Genomic DNA, 12159 nt, shown 5'->3' with positions numbered 1-12159 from the left:
GACTTAGATGTGATTTTCACATGCTTTATGATGTTCTCGTTGTGCTTCAATTCTTGTCTTTTGTGTGAGCATCATTGAATTATCAATGCCTAGCTAAGGGCGTTAAACGTTTGTTGGGAGGCAACCCAATGAATTAATTTCTTTTTCTTTCTCTTTTGTTGCGTCCACACCATCATAATTCTGTTGTGATTGTGTTTTTTGTGTTTCTTTTTGTGTTTGAGCCAAGCAAAACCTTTATGACTAGTCTTGGTAATGGTTGTTTGATCCTGCTAGAAAAAGACAGAAATTTTTCACTGACGAGATGATTTTTCATTTTTATTCAGAAAGGGCTTTTGAGTTGATTCTTTTTCTTCTGGTTGATATGCCTTTTGCCTAGGCAATCGTAATGTTTCAGAATTTTTGAGGTACCAGAAGTATACAAAGTATATAGATTTCTACAGACTGGTCTGTTTTTGACAGATTCTGTTTTTGTTGAGTTGGTTGCTTGTTTAGATGAAACTATGGTTAGTATCGGTGGGTACTAGCCCTGGAAAAGTGAGAATACAGTAGCCCAACACCAATATAGATAGAATTCAAGTTTGCTATAGTACCAAAAGAGGTGGTAGTTTGTATACTTGTGCTAATGATATCACGAGTATCTGTTTAAGTTTTGTGTTGTGAAGTTTTCAAGTTTTGGGTGATGTTCTCATGGACAAAGATATAAGGAGTGGAAAGAGCTCAAGCTTGGGGATGCCCAAGGCATCCCAAGCCAAATTCAAGGACACCAAAAAGCCTAAGCTTGGGGTTGCCCCGGGAAGGCATCCCCTCTTTCGTCTTCAATCCATCGGTAACATTACTTGGAGCTATATTTTTATTCACCACATGATATGTGTTTTTCTTGGAGCATCTTGTATCGTAGGAGTATTTTCTTTTTGTTGTGTCACAATCATCCTTGCTGCAGACCTTTTTGAGAGAGAGAGAGACATGCACTCATCGTGATTTTGCTAGAATGCTCATAGTGCTTCACTTATATCTTTTGAGCTAGATACTTTTGCTCTATGTGAGTTCTTCATGACTAATGTGACTCCATGGTATAGATGCACTTTCACCTTCCACTTTTGCTAGCCTCCTTAGTGCCGCGCAATTCTCGCTGGTGCACAAACCCACCATATGCCTTCCTCAAAAAAGGCACCATACCTACCTACTATGGCATTTTCATAGCCATTCCGAGATATATTGCCATGCAACTCCCACCGTTCCATCTCATGACTTGTGCCGTCACTCTCGTATTGCCATTGCATGATCGTAATATAGCTAGCGAGATGTTTTCAATGTCATACGCCATGCTAGATTGTTGCACATCCCGGTACACTGCCGGAGGAATTCCCTATAGAGTCATCATCGTTCTTAGCTTTGAGCTGTGAGTAAATAAAAGTGTGATGATCATCATTATTAGAGCATTGTCCCATGTGAGGAAATAAAAAAAAGAAGAGGCCAAAGAGCCCAAAAAAAATGAGGCAGGAGTTAAGCTAGGACAACCATGCTAGGTAGCATTCCACATCAAAAATTCATTCTTTATCACTTCCCTACTCGAGGACGAGCAGGAGTTAAGCTTGGGGATGCTTGATACGTCTCCAACGTATCTATAATTTTTGATGGTTTCATGCTATTATCTTGTCAAACTTTGGATGTTTTGTATGCCTTATATATATTTTTTGGGACTAACTTATTAACTCAGTGCCAAGTGCCAATTCCTTTTTTTTCCATGTTTTTGACCCCTTTCAAAGGAGGATATTGAACGGAGTCCAAACGAAATGAAACTACCAAAAATATTTTTTCCGTAACAGAAAAAGATTAGAGAGCCGGAGAATCAGGGCAGGGGGCCACCAGGGATCCCACAAGCCCTCACGGCGCGGCCAGGGGGGAGGGATCGCGGCCACCAGGCTTGTGGGCTCCCTGAGGCTCCTTTGCCCTAGGTTTTGCGCCTATATATCCCCAAAAATTCCACAAAAAATCAGGAGATCATCGAAAGTACTTTTCCGTCGCCGCAAGCTTCTGTCTCCGCAAGATCTCATCTGGGGCACGTTCTGGTGCCCTGCCGGAGGGGGGATTCGGATACGGAGGGCTTCTTCATCAATACCATGACCTCTCCGGTGATGCGTGAGTAGTTCACCATAGACCTATGGGTCCATATCTAGTAACTAGATGGCTTCTTCTCTCTCTTGGATCTTCAATACAAAGTTCTCCATGATCTTCATGGAGATCTATCTGATGTAATCTTGTTTTGCGGTGTGTTTGTCGAGATCCGATGAATTGTGGATTTATGATCAGATTATCTATGAATCTTATTTGAGTTTCTTCTGATCTCTCTTATGCATGATTTCATATTCTTGTAATTCTCTGCGAGTTGTGGGTTTTGTTTGGCCAACTAGATCTATGATTCTTGCAATGGGAGAAGTGTTTGGTTTTGGGTTCATACCGTGCGGTGACCTCACCAAGTGACAGAAGGGGTAGCGAGGCACGCATCGTGTTGTTGCCATCAAGGGTAAAAAGATGGGCTTTTCACCATTGGTTTGAGATTATCCCTCTTCATCATGTCATCTTGCTTAAGGCGTTACTCTGTTCGTCATGAACTCAATACACTAGATGCATGCTGGATAGCGGTCGATGTGTGGAGTAATAGTAGTAGATGCAGAAAGTATCGGTCTACTTGTCTCGGACGTGATGCCTATATGTGTGATCATTGCCTTAGATATCGTCATGACTTTGCGCGGTTCTAGCAATTTCTCGACTGTAATTTGTTCACCCACCGTGATATTTGCTATTTTGAGAGAAGCCTCTAGTGAACACTATGACCCCAGGGTCTACTCCACACCATATTTTCAGCCTTACACTTTTTACTTCGTTGCACTTTTCGCCTTCAGATCTCACTTTGCAAACAATCTTGAAGGGATTGACAACCCCTTTAAAGCGTTGGGTGCAAGCTATTTTTTGTTTTGTGCAGGTACTTTGGACTTGACGAGATTCTCCTACTGTATTGATACCTTGGTTCTCAAACTGAGGGAATACTTACTGCTCCGGTGCTGCATCACCCTTTCCTCTTCAAGGGAAAAACCAACGCAAGCCCAGTCTCCGTCAACGTGTCAATTTCTAGCGTTGTTGTCTGTTGCCGTAGAAACCATCACTGCTGCAGGAGGCACACGCGCGACCCCACGGGCAGCCCCTGCACAAACAGTTATGAACAGCACCGTGAGGGTGGCCCGCGGGGGTGGATATGCGGGGACGTGCAGCGCTGGCGTCCTCGTGGGGAACACCTGCTAGCCGGGAGCTGCTTCGGGCAAACGCCTGGGTCTGGGGACCGGGGACCTCTCGCCTGGGACAGGGCGGGCGCACCCTTGTATCTAGGCTGAGAGGCCCCAGCCTGGGAACGGAGGGTTGAGCACACACCCATGTTCCCGGGCCAGACGATCCTAACCTGGAGGCCCGGGGTGGTATTTCGGCCCCTGCCTCTGGGGCACGTGACGCCCGCCTGGGGACGGAGGGTGGAACTGTTGGAAATATGCCCTAGAGGAAATAATAAATTAGTTATTATTATATTTCTTTGTTCATGATAATCGTTTATTATCCATGCTATAATTGTATTGATTGGAAACACAATACTTGTGTGGATACATAGACAAAACACTGTCCCTAGTAAGCCTCTAGTTGACTAGCTCGTTGATCAAAGATGGCCAAGGTTTCTTGGCCATAGCCAAGTGTTGTTACTTGATAACGGGATCACATCATTAGGAGAATCATGTGATGGACTAGACCCAAACTAATAGACGTAGCATGTTGATCGTGTCATTTTGTTGCCATTTTGTTCCTATGACCATGAGATCATATAACTCACTGACACCGGAGGAATGCTTTGTGTGTATCAAACGTCGCAACGTAACTGGGTGACTATAAAGATACTCAACAGGTATCTCCGAAGGTGTTAGTTGAGTTAGTATGGATCGAGACTGGGATTTGTCACTCCGTGGGACGGAGAGGTATCTCGGGGCCCACTCGATAATACAACATCACACACAAGCCTTGAAAGCAATGTGACTTAGTGTAAGTTGCGGGATCTTGTATTACGGAACGAGTAAAGAGACTTGCCGGTAAACGAGATTGAAATAGGTATGCGGATACTGACGATCGAATTTCGGGCAAGTAACATACCGAAGGACAAAGGGAATGACGTACGGGATTATATGAATCCTTGGCACTGAGGTTCAAACGATAACATCTTCGTAGAATATGTGGGATCCAATATGGGCATCCAGGTCCCGCTATTGGATATTGACCGAGGAGTCTCTCGGGTCATGTCTACATAGTTCTCGAACCCGCAGGGTCTGCACACTTAAGGTTCGACGTTGTTTTATGCGTATTTGAGTTATATGTTTGGTTACCGAATGTTGTTCGGAGTCCCGGATGAGATCACAGACGTCACGAGGGTTTACGGAATGGTCCGGAAACTAAGATTTTTATATAGGATGACCTCATTTGATTACCGGAAGGTTTTCGGAGTTACCGGGAATGTACCGGGAATGATGAATGGGTTCTGGGTGTTCACCGGGGGGGGGGGGGGGAACCCACCTCGGGGAAGCCCATAGGCCTTGGCGGTGGCGCACCAGCCCTTAGTGGGCTTGTGGGACAGCCCAAGAAGGCCCTACACGCCATAGGAAGAAAATCGAAGAGAAAAGAAAAGAAAAAAGGAGGAGGTGGGAAAGGGAAGAAGGACCCCACCTTCCAAACCAAGTTGGATTCGGTTTGGAAGGGGAGACCTTCCCCCCTTGGCTCGGCCGAACCCCTTGGGGGTCCTTGGACCCCAAGGCAAGGCTCCCCCTCTTCCCCCTATATATACGGAGGTTTTAGGGTTGATTTGAGACAACTTTACCATGGCAGCCCGACCACATATCTCCACGGTTTTACCTCTAGATCGCGTTTCTGCGGAGCTCGGGCGGAGCCCTGCTGAGATTAGATCACCACCAACCTCCGGAGCGCCGTCATGCTGCCGGAGAACTCATCTACCTCTCCGTCTCTCTTGCTGGATCAGGAAGGCCGAGATCATCATCGAGCTGTACGTGTGCTGAACGCGGAGGTGCCGACCGTTCGGCACTAGATCGTGGGACTGCTCGCGGGACGGATCGCGGGCCGGATCGAGGGACGTGAGGACGTTTGACTACATCAACCGCGTTTCTTAACGCTTCTGCTGTGCGATCTACAAGGGTACGTAGATCGGAAATCCCCTCTCGTAGATGGACATCACCATGATAGGTCTTCGTGCGCGTAGGAAATTTTTTGTTTCCCGTGCGACATTACCCAACAGGAACACATGCCCATGTCGCTAGTGCGGGCTTTGTTTGTTCGCCAATGGCGTTTTGTCCTGGGGTATGGCCCATGGTACCAACGTGGGAACCTGGGGGGCCGAGAGAGGCGCGTTGGGGCAATGCCCCGGGGACTCAGGACCTACGGTCTGGGCGAGCTCTCCGGCCAGCGAGCGCTGGGGGCTCCTCCCACGCTCGAGGGCTCGCCCAAGGCGGACCACGCCAAGCCGCTATGAACCTGGGGACCACGAGTGGGGCACACGCCTGTGAGGCAGGGGCTCCCGAAGCGTCCCCGGGACCTACATCGACCCGTGACGTCTTTGCATCATCCTTTAATCCTTCCAGAACCTACTTCATCCCGTGACACTCTGACGTAATAATGAGCTGCATCTGTATACGCTCGGGGCCCCCGAGGACACGGAGGGGTCCCTCCCACGCCCAGTGGATGACCTATGCACCGCGCTCGGTGAAGACTGTGACACTCTGCCTCACTCCCAAAGAAGAAGAAGTTAGCAGGGTTTACCAATGACCCAAAAGGAATTAGGCGCCTATGCCTCGGGGGTAGGGACACTCGCGAGGCCAAAGCGTCCTCGCGACCAACCATATACACCCCCTTGACGAGTTGCAGTTGTATACACCCAGGCCCCCCCGAGGACGCGGAGGGGTCCCTCCCATGCTGAGTGGAAGCCCTATGCTCTGCGCTGGGGGAGACGGAGGCGGAGAATAGCTTAGGTGCCGGACGCGGCCGTTTTCTCGTTCCTTTCTTGCATTTCAAGTTGTGACCCTCAAGGGCCTCCCCTTTTGTATTTTGAGCTATCAAAGGCTCGAAGATCTTTTTGCTTAATGTTTTGAAAAGAAAAGAAGGGCGGGGATTTCTTCTCTATGTTCTCTCGTTTTACCAAACTCGAGTTCTCTTTCTACCTTTGTTTTGATTGGTGTTTCGCGGAAACCTTGGGAGACCGCCGGGCCTCCCGAGGCAACCACAAGAGGGGCGGAATGGGGAATCGCTCGAGCGCGAAAGGGGACTCCTGAGGCACGCCTCAGGAGCCTTATCGGTCATAATGCCACTTGCCCTCTTTGATGCCGTCCTAGAATTCCGGTCGGTATCAGAGGAGGCGAGGCCCTGCCCCTTAGACGCGCCCTTCGTGGCCGTACCTAATGGTGCTGGAGAAATGTGCAGGACTGGGACCTGTCGATGCAGAGCGGTTTAAGTGTCAAGGGGGACTCCTGAGCAACATGCCTGAGGAGCTTTACCAGTCGCAAGGCCACTCGCTCACGCAGGTGCCGCCCATGTCGGCACCCAGGGCTTCAGGGCTTTGTCCCGTGAGGAACAACCTTGGTAACGGGTTGCGCCTCACGGCGGCAGGGAATTGTTCGGGACCGGGACATGCAGACACAGAGTGCCGAAAGGGTCCTCAAACTGCCCCATAAGCAGGGAGGAAGCACCATGAATGGAGCCATGCTCGCGGGCTAGACCGTCAGCGTCACGACAACTCGGGGCTGGCAGCGGCCACAGCCAGGAGGAAAGCATTGTGCACACCTCGTCTTCAGAGAACACATTGAAATGTACCCTCCAGATACATCAAAGTTGCTCTTAAACCTAGTACATAACCCTATGAGGAGAACAAGGTGGCGGATCAGGAGGATGCATCGTCGCCAGAGCTCACGCCGCAGCCTTCGGGAGCAAGCCTTGTCACCAGGTCTTCCACGTGGATCTCGACCCATTCGTCCAGGGCGGCGCGAATCGTCTCTGGCATCGGATCCAACACTGCGGCGAAGTCAAAGTCTGGGTCGAGGCGAAGGAGGTGGTTGAAGACGTCCGAGGCCGCTTGACCCAAGAGGTCACGGCTCTTCTCCTCTGCGAGCGCGTGGGCCTTCTCGGCACATGCCTCAATACATTCCAGAACACGGAAGAAGAATCCCAAGTACCCAGCATCGTCGGGGACTAGGGGGCTTGAGACACCCTCGCCATAGATGTCGCTCAAAGCCCAGGAGGATCTCCTCTCAAGGGATTGGAACATCCGAGAGCGTTCAAGCTGGAGGCCACGAGCATGGATCGCCTCTTCGGAGGCCTCTCCAACCAGGGAAGCCGCGCCATTCACCTGTTTGTAAAGAAGAGACAAGTTACCTTCGGCAGGAGCCTGGGCTTCCAGTGCGACCTGCCAATGTTTCACTTCCTGATCCAACCTTTTCCGGAGGGTATCAACCTCATTTTTTAGGTGGCCGCGATGCTCGCGGAAGCGGGACTCATGGAGCCTCAGCTTCTCACGATAGTCAAGAAGAAGGGAACACTGAGCCTCCGCCACCCCCTGCCGATTTCCTCCTCAAGCTTCGCCTCGCGAGAGGCAAGGGATTCCTCAACAACCGACACCTGGCACTCCCTCACCTACAGGCGCTCCTGCTCCAGACTATGCTTCACCTCTACAAACACCAGCAAATCAGCGGACGCCCGAAAGCCTACGCCGGTAGGGAAGAACTCAGCAGGCGGAACCCCTAGGGTGGCCCTCAGCTAAGCCTGCTCTTCAAGATCAGCGTTGAGGGTGCAAAGCTCCGTGTGGCGATCCTCGGAGGCCCTGCGCCGACAATCAGCCTCCCGAGCCTCGGAGCGAGCACGCTCGAGGGCTTCCACCGCCGCGTCAAGGGACCCCTCTTCCTCCGGGCGGGCGCGCTCACGCTGCAGATGGCCAAGGTTCACGACAACTTCAAGCTGACGCCTGATACGTCCATTTTGCATCATGCTTTCCTGTTGATATTTATTGCTTTATGGGCTGTTATATTACTTTGTGGTACCATATTTATGCCTTTTCTCTCTTATTTTGCAAGGTTTATTTGAAGAGGGAGAATTCAGGCAGCTGGAATTGTGGACTAGAAAAGGAGCAAATCTTAGTCCACTATTCTACACATCTCCAAATGCCCTGAAAAGTTATGTGGATTTTTTTGGGATTATATAAAAAATACTGGGCGAAAGAAGTACTGGAGGGGGGCTGCTAGGGCGCCACAAGCCATGCCACCGCCACCCCCTGGTGGCAGAGTGGGGGCTTGTGGGCTCCCTGATGGCCCACTAGCCCCCCTCTTTTGCTATATGAAGGGTTTTGGTCCAGAAAAAAATAATTCGAGAGCTTTTTTGTGGTTTCGCCGCCGCCACGAGGCGGAACTTGAGCAAATCCAATCTATAGCTCCGGCAGGACGATCCTGCCGGGGAAATTTCCCTCCCGAAGGGGGAAATCGTCGCCATCGTCATCACCAACACTCCTCTCGTCGGAGGGGAGGCATCTTCATCGGACCATCTCCTCTCCAATCCCTAGTTCATGTCTTGTAATCAATCTCCGTCTCACGACTCCGATTGGTACTTGTAAGGTTGCTAGTAGTGTTGATTACTCTTTGTAGTTGATGCTAGTTGGATTACTTGGTGGAAGAGTTTACGTTCAGATCCTTGATGCTATTCATTACACCTCTCATCATGATTATGATTATGCTTTGTGAGTAGTTACTTTTGTTCCCGAGGACATGGGATAAGTCATGCCGGTAATACACTACTGGAAAAACATAATTTGCCGACAGCTTTTAGCTTTGCCGTCAGCAATTTCATGGGGCTGATGGCAAAGAGACTTTGCCCTCAGCCAAAATAAATGCTGACGGCATAGGAGAGGCTGACGACATAGAAAATGTTTTCCGTCCGCTTTATCTAAGCCATTAGCCAGCTGACGGCAAAGGACAAAAACACTGTCGGCATAGGGAGGCTGACGACATAGGGGTCTAACCCGGTCGCACGTTTGACCAGTGCTTAACGGGGGCCGTCTTTGCCGACAGCCAGCTGAGGGCAAAGACTAACGGCTATCTTTGCCGACAGCTGGCTGAGGGCAAAGCCACGTGCCTTATCCCCCGTGCCACGACCTAACCCCTCTTCTCTCTCACGTACCTCTCCCACCCTGCTCTCCCGACTCGCCGCCGTCGTCGACCCTACTCGCCCTGCGCCGCCCCGCCCTGCGCCGCCCCGTGCCGCCCCGCCCTGCGCCGCCCCGCGCCGCCCCTACTCGCCGGCGCCGCCCCGCGCCCGCCCGTACTCGCCGGCGCCGCCCCGCGCCGCCCCTACTCGCCTCTGCCCCCGCGCCCGCCCCTACCCGCCTCTGCCCCGCGCCGCCCCTACTTGCCTCTGCCTCGCGCCAGCCCCGCCCCGACTCACCGGTGAGATCCTCCTCCCCCTTTTGTTTAGTTTATTTTTTCTATGTTAGGGCCTCTTAGATTTACAGGATCGCAAAAACATGGGAATAGGAAAAATGTAGGAAAACTATCGGAACTAGTGATTTGGCAGTCGTTGCATGCTTAGGAAAATACATGTTTTGTTGGTGTGGAAGCATTGCATGCGTAGGAAAAATACTTTGTGGGTTGCAACTATTTAAGAATAGAAGATGCATGTGTAAAACCGAGGATTGAAAAACAGAGGAAAAGTACATGAATGTGAAACAAATGAAACATTTGAAATGGAGGCCTTAGTTAGGTCCTATGGAATTTGCATTCCTGCGTTTTTCCTATGAAAAATCCTTCAAATCAAAGGAGGCCTTAGTTAGATCTGTTAGTAGTGGATTTTTAGTTAAATTTAGTTAGCAATTACTTAGTGGTAGATTTTTAGTTAGATTTAGTTAGCAATAGATGTTAGTACATGTAAGTATTAGTTAGCTAGCTGTTAGTATTAGTCAGCTAGTTGTTAGTAATAGTTAGCTAGCTGTTAGCAATAGAAAGAAAATAATAAGAAGAAAAGAAATAGAAGAAGAGAAGAGTAACAAAACTTGAATAATAAATTATTAATAATAGATGTTAGTATTAGTTAGCTTAATTACCACGAGTGCGTATTTGTGTTGATTGAGTGCATTTAAATGTGCAGTAGCTTCTCCGCGAGGGATTGGTTTTCGACGACCTCCCCTGCATTCGAAAGTGAGCACATTTGTTAACTCCTCCTCCACCCCCTTTATTTTGCTTTGTTCCGGCCTTCGTGCTGATGACACTATCTAGCTAGGTATTTTTAGTATTAAAATGCAAAGGTGTTGCGTAACCAATATGTGTCTCCCGTTCGAAAGGGTTCCTGTCATAAATATGCATGCATTTGCATATTTATAACGGTGATTCTTTCGAATTGTCCAACGTTATCCATGGACATCCCGGGTATGTGTAGATTGGGTCGTTTCCCACGCTTTGCTCCGGATCCCATGCAGAGTTTCGATAGCTCCTCCTTGTTGTTCTCCGGGTACACATCCTCTTGGTTAGTTGCCGAGACCTGTATCAGGAGAACAGCGGGGAGGTGCTGCCGAAATTTTGCGTTGGGTCGGGAGCAGAGCATGGGGAAATGACCCAATCTACACATACTCGGGTGGGATTAGGACCCATCTTTACCTAGTAGCTGGTAGGTGTGCATGCCGTGCATCCCAATGTATTAACCATGATTAAAAAATGGCCATAATTAATTTAACATACTTGATGAATTGATAATTTATATTGTTTTATATGTGGATACTATGTAGCTAGCTTGCCAGAATGACTGATCGTGAATGGATGTACACCGGTCACCATAGTCACAGAGATATGACCGATGAATGGTTGAGAAAAACCTATGAATTCGTGGAAACGGCATTTTCTAAAGGCCAGCCAAAAACATGGTGGCCCTGCACTAAGTGCAAGAATTATTCGCAATAGACAAAGGATATAATGGGTAAACACCTGCAGATGCGTGGTTTTACTCCCGCTATACCTTGTGGACATTTCATGGTGAGTCGGCCCAACGTAACAGAGACGAGGTGTTGCTCGGCGCACCGATGATTATGGTACAGGGATTGAAGACATGGTGAATGACTTTGATGATGCTCGGAAGAAGGACAAAGAGATGGAGGAATCCGCGAAAGCCTTCTATGCCATGTTGGAGTCTTCAAAACGTCCTCTTCACGAGCACACTAAGATTTCTCAGCTAGATGCCATCACACAAGTAATGGCTCTGAAAGCCCAGTTCAACATTGGAAGAGACCTGTTTGACTCAGTGATGACCCTATTTGGGCGCTTTCTACCAGAAGGTCATATTATGCCTTCAAACCTATATGAGTCAGACAAAATCCTTAGTGCACTCAAGATGCCGTATGAGCAGATACATGCTTGTGAGAGGGGATGTGCCTTATTTAGGAAAGAGTATGCGGACGAAACATATTGTCCATTTTGCAAGTCCTCCAGATATGTTGAGGTAGAAAACGGTGAAGGTGAGAAGAAGCAGAGCAAAATCCCCGTGAGTGTCCTACGGTATCTGCCGATCCTACCAAGACTTCAATGACTTTACATGCTCGAAGAAACAGCAAAACAGATGACATGGCACAAACATGGAATTAGGAAAGAATTAGATGAACACCGAGTTCCGATGTTGGTACACCCTTCAGATGGTGACGCATGGAAGGCATTCGATAGTATACATAAGGAAAAAGCTAAAGAACCAAGGAATTGTCGAATCGCCATCAGCCTCGATCGGTCCAATCCTTTTGGTATGAAGGCTACCCAATATAGTTGCTGGCCTGTATTTGTCATTCCCCTCAATCTTCCACCATCATCCATTATGCAAAGAAAGCACATATTTCTGACGTTGATAGTTCCAGGGCCAAAATACCTAGGGAAGAATATGAGTGTGTACATGCAACCGCTGATGGATGACTTGAAAGAAGCTTGGGTGAATGGGGTCAACACATACCACGCAGCTAAGAAAGAGAACTTTCAAATGTATGTTTGGTACCAATACTCGTTGCATGATCTGCCAGCATTTGCGCTTTTCGTTGCTTGGTGTGTGCATGGAAGGTTC

Source organism: Hordeum vulgare, chromosome 2H (genome assembly GCF_904849725.1).
Source record: "Hordeum vulgare subsp. vulgare chromosome 2H, MorexV3_pseudomolecules_assembly, whole genome shotgun sequence".
In the NCBI taxonomy this organism is placed as follows: Eukaryota; Viridiplantae; Streptophyta; class Magnoliopsida; order Poales; family Poaceae; genus Hordeum; species Hordeum vulgare.
Note: the sequence above shows the minus strand (reverse complement) of the source record.